Consider the following 8,472-nt stretch of genomic DNA (forward strand, 5'->3'; position numbering starts at 1 on the left):
AAAGAAAATAGCGTTGTCTGTATTACACATATTTCCCTTCCAATGTCATATCATAATTCAAAGCCACAAAGGCAGAGATCCGTTCTTGCCCCCTCGCTCTCTCGCTGTCTATTGTGTTGCCGACTTGGCACTGATTCTCTCCACAGACACTTCCTGAGGCCGGGATGGGAAGGCCGGCCGTGTCCCGCTGTTTAAAGAGAGCAAGACTTCCTCTTTGTGTTCATCCACTTCCTGTCTTCCTGCTCGCCACTAAGGCTGTGACCCCGGTATGTGTGCATTCTACCAGTCCAGTGGCAGAGACAGAGCTGGTGGTGCCAACTCCATATCAGGAGAACAATGACTGGGAATGCATTGTCCAACTCTGTTCTTCAACCAGCTCTTTTCTACCACATGTCAAGGTCTGATAGACAGTAGGTTTTATGGACGTCATTAGGAGGAACAAAAGAGTTCAGGGGAGATTGCAACATCATCAGCAGTGATGAGTTAAAATAACACGGAAGAGGGAAACGTGATGCTGTAGATGAAAGGGGTGATGGCTTGTGAAGTTGCATGATTAGACGCGTGCGCCTGAAAGGAAAACTAACAATGGCCCAGTGTTTGATACAGTCTGTGTTTAAGAAAATACTTAGCCTACCTATACAGTTTACTGTGTCCAGAATATCAACATTTCTGTAAATGAAAAATGCATGATGCTAGGTTTTACCGTGATTTGCTGCACTTTGGGGACTTGAGGTAGAAATGGCTTCAAGCGATGTTTCACTTCACTACAACCTTTTCATTTTCCACATCGCTCACCTCAACATGACTCCACGAACACTCAACCTCTCTGACAATCGGCTTCCCCAGGAATGCGAATTTGTTATTTTTTTTCTGTCTTGGTCGATTAGGTGCAAAGCGGTGAAAATGACCTCTTGAAAATGTCACAGCCGAGTGAAATATCACTTTAAACGCTCTCGTTGGCTGGCATTCCGCTGTGTCACCATTTCCAGGCTCAGCCGTCCAAAGTGGGCCTGGTTGTGTACTGGGGATTTGCCAAAGGTCAAAGGTTATCGAGAATGTTCTAGCCCACTCGTTGCTTATAGTTATTAGCCATTGTTGCTGCGAAGATGACAGGGTCCTCCCTTCCTTTTCTCAGAGAGCCAGACCCTCACTCACGCAACCTCACGGAGCATTTACAGAGACCCTCCGGAGTCTGATTTCGACAAAGACAGAGTTGTTCTTTGTTCTGAGTGTATTTGGCATCACAGAACTCCTTGTGGTATATACCCAATGCCCCAATGCTGCAACAATTTTAAACAACACAAGACTGCCAACGATATTATTCAAGAGACACCGAAACTGTGGGCTCCTGCAATACAATGAAACAACCTCAAGACGTAATTTACACTAATTATGGAGCGTGATGGGGTGAACGTGAAGATTATTTGCGGGTATGTACAGTATTGGGGTGAGTCTGTTGGGAAACCAAATATTATGCCTGCCGTTTTGGATTGGATGGATTCATACATCAGGGAGTTTCCACCAGTGTTTTCACAGAAAGGAGGTGACAGCTATTGAGGATCATGTGTGAACACACCCCTCATCACACCGGTATCATCCAGCGAGACCAAAGAAGGAAATGCGGTGAGATACACGTGCCACGTTTCTCCCTCTGTGCCGACTCTTTCCTCTTCCAATAGCTCACAGGATACTGGTGCCCATGGTTACGGTTCCAACGCCCAAGGGTGTGCCCTGCACACACACACACACACACACACACACACATACACACATCACTGTATGACATTATGCTCAAAACGCACACCCACCCAAAAGTGGTGGAAACTCAGCTCTGACGTGTCACAAAGGGATGAGAGTGGTTACGACATTAGCATCCTGAGACCGGCGTGTTTCCTTCCGCCCAGAGCTTAACACCAAGAGCACTGACTCATGCTTCGGAGTTGGAGAGGTTCACAGAGTCTGTGAAAATGTACTCCTCTGCTCAAGATAACTACCCTTTGACTGAATCAAAAGCGCCCTTTTGATTTGGCTGCGATCGGTAACACTGCTACTTTTCAGGCTGGCCATAACTATGGTCTAGCTATGCTTCACCCGTTTCAATTGAAATGGGCGCCGCCTGCTAGGAGTGTTGTTAGATAAGGGCCCCATATTTGATTTTGAAACGGGGCCCCCTGAACCTTAAGGCTGGCAAACACAGGACTTTGAGCAGTGTTGTGGTACTATGTGGTACTATGTGGGGGAGCGCACCTATTGTCTATGATTATAGAGTGTAGACAATGCCTACATTTCATTGCCCTCCCCACTACATTCCTGGTTTTGAGACTAACTAAGGCAAATAGAGATCTCATCCCAAGAACTAGTTATATAGTCCATGCTGGCATGAATGACACCTGTAACAAAATAATATATGATGGTTTGTCTGACCTGAACACCCATTTTGGCAGATCAGTTTCACCCATACCTCCCAGTAGAAGAATAACCAATAAAGACTTACAGGAGGTGACTCACTCAAAACGTCCCTCCAAACGTTTTCATCCTATGTATACGTGGTGTACACTTTGATGTTCTGCAACGATGTGGAATGGTGTGTCAATCGAACTCTCTTGTGGCGGTGAGAGAGCATGCTCCAGTGTATAATAACCCTGCATCGCCCGAGGCAGTTTGGATAGGAGACAACATTATACATACCTGCATGGGAGTTCTGAGGGTGACAGGAGACTTAGTAACATTGTGTTTGAGAAGCCTTGGCCACTATTAGAGGCACTTGTGTTGTCTGCCATAGCGCTGGAGGGGCTGTGGGTCCTGCATGTCTGGGCCGCTCTGCTCCCCTGTGTGTAGACTATACAGCGCCAGGTCTAAAGCAGCTATGGATTGGGTTCTCCTTTCCGTGAACTAAGTAACATGTAAGATATCAGAGATATTACGCAAATATCTACACATTTGTCTTAAAGGTTTGAAAATGGATGTGTGCTTAATCACTCAGGTAACAGGCTATTTTAATATTGTCAGTCTTATCTTCACTTTTAGATGTAAATCCTGGATGAATATCACTGAAAGACTAGCATCTCTACACATGTCTTTAAAGTTAAAAATTATGCTTAATCATCCAAATATCAAGATTTTCACAAACTATTTTTAGATAAATCCTGGATTGTGTTTATCAATAAGACTAGATGTTGTCTTAACCCTCCACTGCCTCCAGTCAACCTTCAAAAAACTCATGTATTGTTCCAATTTGTTTTCATGAATATCATTATTAACTTCAGTCCTCACCATACATATTGAATATTTATTCATTTTCAAGATTTTAACTATTTTTTAGTTAGGGTTAGGGTTAAGGTTAGGGTTAGGGAGTTGGGGGGTTAGGGGGTTACCCTAACCCCCTAGAAATCCTGAATAAATCCACAAACTACCTCTTGGAGGCCTCATCCATCCTTTTATCATGTTACTTATGATTCATTCTAATTTTAAACTGTACAGGCTGTGTATTAAAAAAACGTGTTTAACATGGGAGTCAACCTGTTTATTTCTGCGACTAGGGTGGAAGGTGTATAAAACATGCTTAATAGTGATAAAAAAAAAACATGGATTATTGTAATGTGACTCAAAGATGTGATACTGAGCTACTTTCCTGGCATATACATAAAATATAGCCAACGCTATCCACAAACACACGTGGAAAAAAGGCTATTTGACGAGAATTGCGACAAAGGTGCCCGGAGGGTTAAAGGTTTCACATGGCTGCAAGCTTAATCACACTTACTTAATCAATGTCTATAAATATATTTTTAATACATAAATCCTGGCTCATGTTAGGGTAACAGTCGAAAACTACAGGGACCGAATGATGTCATGGGAGGGGTTCCCAGCGTGTAGAGTGTAGCGTTGAGCTGATGTTTTCAATAACCCTGCCTCCTCACTGCGGCCCGTGCTAAGAACACACAGTGATATGTTGCAAGTGCCACATCAGCCGAATCAGCAAGCTCAAGTATGGAGCTATTAAGGAGCCATACATTCAGTAATTGAAGATAATCATGAGGACTTAGAATAGAGAACTGATGACTGCAGCTAACTCCTGAAAATCAATAGCTATGTCAATCACACACAAATATAGAGAGAGAGAGAGCGAGAGAGAGAGAGAGAGAGAGAGAGAGAGAGAGAGAGAGAGAGAGAGAGAGAGAGAGAGAGAGAGAGAGCGAGAGCGAGAGAACCTGAGAGAGAGAAGATATCAGAGCCAATCACATGTTTTCCATTAGAAGTATTACCGTGGCACTATGTAGCAGTGGGTTAGCACTGGGTGGGGGGGGGGGGGGGGGGTGATTTCTGCTGCTGGAGTTTGCATGTTTGCATGGCTCCCTGTGTTCGTGTGGCTTTCCTCTGGGTACTCCGGTTTCCTCTCACACCACAAATGATATGCTTGCAACTTACTACTGACCAAGGCACTGGCATTAGAGCTTGAGCTGTTCCCCGGGTGGCAGACCCACTGCTCCTAAGCAGGATGGAGGTTAAATGCAGAAGACAAATTCATGGTATACACAAAAATCTAAAATGCACTTGGCAAATTAAGAGATTCCAATTCTGATTCCAATTCTATGAAATATATATATATACATATTTGTATTATCCATTGGTATTGCTACTGAAGAAGTGTTAGGACGAGCAGTGCACCCGAGCAAGCGTCTGGAAAAGACATCATGCTCACATATCATCATCATCGTCAGGCTCCGCATGCCATGTGGCTTTGCCCTGCGCTACAGTACAGATGTTTAACCCAGGACTCCAGGTGACTAAGTCATTAGGTCTCATGTACCACTAATGACTGGCGGTGCCGAGTGCCATAGAGGGCACCCTTCAACTGAGACGATTTATGACCAAGTTAAAACGTGTGCCAAAGAGGACCCCCCATCCCATCACGGCATAGTGTGAATTATGAGGTGTGTGTGTGTGTGTGTGTGTGTGTGTGTGTGTGTGTGTGTGTGTGTGTGTGTGTGTGTGTGTGTGTGTGTGTGTGTGTGTGTATGTGTGTGTGTGTGTGTGTGTGTGTGTGTGTGTGTGTGTGTGTGTGTGTGTGTGTGTGTGTGTGTGTGTGTGTGTGTGTGTGTGTGTGTGTGTGTGTGTGTGTGTGTGTGTGTGTGTGTGTGTGTGTGGTGTAGTGAGTGTAGGGGAGGGGGGGTTCTTAGGCCCCCTGAATGACACAATATTCCATTATGTAGTACTGGGTCACTAATGATTACGTTTAACTTCCCACGGCCCATGGTATAATGTCAAAGATAGACAACACACCGCCCTTGATTGTCATAACCTCTGTATGAAAAGTGCTATACAAATAAAGTTATTATTATTATAAGGTTCTCTAAAATCACTATGAGTCAGCACTTGGGGGAGGGAGGTGGGGGAGAGACTCACAGAGATTCCATCAATTCAACATTCAACATGAACGTATTGAACCGCACGGCCATTGGGTTTAAGAACCAGCTGGACGTCTGTCCTTCTGTGACACCCCCCCCCCCGTGCTGTCCTCACGCACCCTACTGCCGTTGTCATCGCACGGCACAGCACTGCTCCTAACATCAAACGTGTGGGATTTACTGAGCATTTGGACAAGTTCACATGAGTCACGCTCCACCAGAAAGCACAGTGTGTTCCCCTGGAAACTATATAGAATGTATGTAACATGTTTTGCATGAGAAAAACATATTTGAGCTATCGCCTTGGCAGTATAGATGTTATTATGCTATATAGTGTGAGGGGGTTTTGAGGACAGTGTGTATATGCGTATGTCGCCCCAGTCAGAAGGCTGCCAGGTCATTAAACAGGCCACAGATGGAATTTGCTCATAAACACGATTCTCTTCCAAGGGCGGCTCCGATCCACAGGCAAGATGATGTATTTTAAAACTTGGTGTGACAGGGTAAGAGCGTTCCGTGATAGCGATTCTGTTCCGCTTTTCCCTGACTGAGACGGCGTCGTCTGCCCAGGTTGAAATGATTAGGTGATTGGTGTCCAGGGCAGTATAGAACAGGACACACTGGGGTCTGGTTCTCATACAAGGGGTTCACTGTAAATGGTAAATGGACTGCATTTATATAGCACTATCCAAAGCGCTTCACAACGTAGGCCTCACATTCACCCATTCACTCTCATAATTCACACACCGACAGTGGAGGTGACTATGCAAGGTGCCAACCTGCTCACCGGGAGCAGTTCCACTGTTGAATGATTTGTGACAGCTTGCAGAGCGCCGTCCCGTAACTTCCACCCTTTCTCGGGTGGAGCAGCAGAATCAGTAGCACACCATCATCATTTGTCAACCAAAACAATACATACACAAATACAACAAATGCACATGTTTCAAATTATTGTCATTGTTGCTAATTATCCAAAGCACCTAAGCACTGATCACTCAGTTGAACTGCCATCAAAAGAACAAATACATTCATAATAAATAAAGTGATACCCATATGTACAGAGGAGTAATAGATCTTCATACTTTTATGGAATCACTAGCAGGTTCTCGGTTAGCAGCCAGCGAAGACGGGTCATTCAGAGGTGATTTACAGTATTGATTTACAGTTTATTTATTTTCTGGAAAAGCACTTCCTATTTTTATTTACAATTGTGTCATTACTGTGATATCATTCGATCATCAGCATAAACATTTATTTGTGTTCTCCTGTGATAGATTCACAAAGCTATATCTGGCACAGCAGGTTGAGTCAGGGAGGCCACCTAGTATTGGAAGGGTCACTAGCATGGGCACCGAACACCACGTCTATATGTGTACAAACACACACAGCTCCTCCAGTATGGGAAGATACACTAGCTTAGTCTGTGATTCACACAGGCTCTTTATCTTGAACAAGGTCTTCTAATATCGAATATAAGGCAGGGGATTTGGAATTTCGAAGCAGCAGTTGAATAAAATAAATGGAAACATTACTAGCCAAAACTAGCTTAGCAATGCAGGTCAGGTCCCCCGACTTCACCAGCTCCAGTGCATTCTCATAGTGGGGGGGGGGGGGGGGGGGGCGTAACGAAATTGCAACACCGGGTCATTTAGTGTTGGCAATGTGGCTGTGGAGCGAAAGGAGAAGGTCCTGCACACTGTTTTAGGCTTGCAAAATATAATAACATTTATTGTGATCAGGCAACGTTTCGATCCAGTCCCTGAGGGAGATTTACTGGACGTTGTCTGATCGCAATAAATTCAGTATAAAGTATACAATGCAGTATAAAGAACAAAATGACTGGTAAACAGGAAAGGAAAACAGTACATTTTTGCCATAAGCAAAAAGAAATAAATAAAAGAAAAAAGGAAGCAGGACTTTGTGTTACCTCGTGGATAGTCCTCAGAAATGAACGCTACATATGCAATGATTGAATCCTCCAGGTACACGCAAAATACGTAGGCAAGTACTGTATGTGAGGAATGCCGCTCACCCTCGAGTATATCGAGGGTCTATTGCTAGAGCTCCACTCTACTGTAATACGTTGCCATCTGACCTCCCCTAACACTCACCAAGATGCAGGAATAGGAAAGGAAATTACCCATCACAGTCACTGTATGTTGGCAAATATCTCCAGGGCAAGGACTGTTTCCCTCAAATGAGAAAAGATGAAAGGACCCATTGTTGTCACTGAAGAGGGGATACCTGGGTAACGACTCTGATCGTAGAGGGACTACTTCCCTTCAGCAGGACTGTTCTCGTGGGCGGGGGAAGGGGGTGGGGTGGGTGCACACCTGGAGGTTTGAGACCAAACTTGCGGTCTCATTAGTCTACGAACAATGTACCTCAACGACCCACGGTGGTGAGGTATTGGGGGGTCCTATCCCAATTAGCAGGTAAGGAAGAGGAATGAAGAATAACAGAAGGGAGGGAACACCACCTGCGGCTAATCTGCAGTTCTCCCAGAGAGAGAGAAGAGAGAGAGAGAGAGAGAGAGAGAGAGAGAGAGAGAGAGAGAGAGAGAGAGAGAGAGAGAGAGAGAGAGAGAGAGAGAGAGAGAGAGAGAGATTGGACTGTGGATCATGTGATCTGATAATCCCTCTATCCCAGCAGCCTGTACTCAGGTATTAGCAGGCTCTGATGGAAGGCTGGATAGTGAGTGACACACAGCCCACTCGCTGGAGAGCATGGGAGATAAAATTGAGATGCATGATAATGTCTCACAATGCAAACGCCTGGGAGAAATGGTCACGGTTTGCCACAGCGGCATCCTGCCTGAAGCCTAGTAAGCCTAGTATCTGCCTTGGCCAGGTTCCCCCTTTGGCTGACTGGTGCTGTAGAGAGGTTTGGCTTGAGTTTAAACCCAGGTGTGTTACAGTGACCTGGATATGTTTCCCTGTGGGAGAGGGGGGGTCAAAGCGGGGTAAGAGTAGCAGACTTGCCCTTTCTAAGCCTAATGTCTTCCTTGGCCAGGGGGAAGACTGACCTTTTGGCTGCCCCCTAGAGGTTTGGCTTCCCTTACAGG

Source organism: Notolepis coatsorum (assembly GCF_963971535.1).
Source record: "Notolepis coatsorum genome assembly, chromosome: 6".
Classification (NCBI taxonomy): Eukaryota; Metazoa; Chordata; class Actinopteri; order Aulopiformes; family Paralepididae; genus Notolepis; species Notolepis coatsorum.